Below are 1,281 nucleotides of genomic sequence, written 5' to 3'. Positions count from 1 at the left end.
GGGGGAGTTGCCCTAAGGCGGAGCAGGGGCGGCGTGTTACCCCCGGCCACCGCGGCCCTGGCTTCACACTGGCCTCGAAGCTTTCTCGAAGTGGCTACTGGACTGACCCTGTTGACACACTAACCGCAACTCGGGCGCGTGGTGTCCACGTGCACCCAGGATGGAAAACTTCGCTATGGCCTGGAAAGTTCGCCTAGGCTAAGCCAGTCTCTAAACCCGACATTGCAGCACGAGGGTCCTTCTGCCTTCAGGGCCCAGAATGTGGGAGGCAAGAGCTTCCAACCATTCATCCCTGGGATACTGGGGAGAGAGTGCGGCGCGCGGGGGTGGGGGGGAGCACTCCCAGAGCGAGTGGGATGCTGCCCTAAGGTCCACTTGAAGGGTTATGAGAACAGGAGCAGTGCTCTGGGCGACCCGAGGAAACATTAGGTCCCCCTATCATCTTCACCCCAGATAACCATGAAAAAAAAGAAAAACCTATGTCTGCTATGCTAACTCGGCTTCCACAGAATTTCCCCCACCTCTGCAACTCAAGCAGCCATGAGACCCCAGAGGACAGGAGAAAGTCGAGACCTGTACATATGTCTAGAACTGAACATCTTTTATCAAATGCCGCCTTCAAGAATTGACTATTACTTTATAACATCCCTGAAAATTGCTTCTAGGCTCCATGAATCACCACTGAGCAAAACGTGGGTTTGTTCTATGTATCAGTCAAGGACATCAACAGGCCCTGTTACCCTTAAGCTCTAAAATATGCACTGGAGGATTAGAAATTACCATATCCTGGGCTTATCATTGATTATACAGCCACCTCTCTCTCACACATGGTGCAATATATTAGTAGGTAAAGATGACATAAAATGCATCGTATTTTTTTAATACTTAGAATATGACCAAATTAAAGTATTTCATAGACTGCCTTAAATGTCTACATAACTTATTTTACCTCATGAAATCCGTGTGCATTAATATTCTCATTGTATTGACTGTGTTTCAGTATGTTTTGCAACTGTCTGGTGAGGAAAGATGACAAAATCCCCATTTCCTAGGTCTCTGTGCTTTTCTCCAAATAAACTACTCTTTTGTATACTCTTAGGTTTATATCCTGTTGGTTTCTGTTTGTTCACAATGACTATTTTGTAATAAAGTACTGTTCTGTTACAGAAGGTTATCCAGGTTGACTTTTTCAGTCCTGGTCATTGGCAGCTGGGGGCCAGGGATGCAGAAATGGCAACTTCTAACTTTATGAAAGGATTGGAAAAGGCTTCACTGCTCAAA

This window comes from Neophocaena asiaeorientalis, unplaced genomic scaffold, assembly GCF_003031525.2.
Source record: "Neophocaena asiaeorientalis asiaeorientalis breed wild unplaced genomic scaffold, Neophocaena_asiaeorientalis_V1.1 scaffold154, whole genome shotgun sequence".
Lineage (NCBI taxonomy): Eukaryota > Metazoa > Chordata > Mammalia > Artiodactyla > Phocoenidae > Neophocaena > Neophocaena asiaeorientalis.
The sequence above is the reverse complement of the archived record's forward strand: the minus strand, read 5'-3'. Positions refer to the sequence as shown.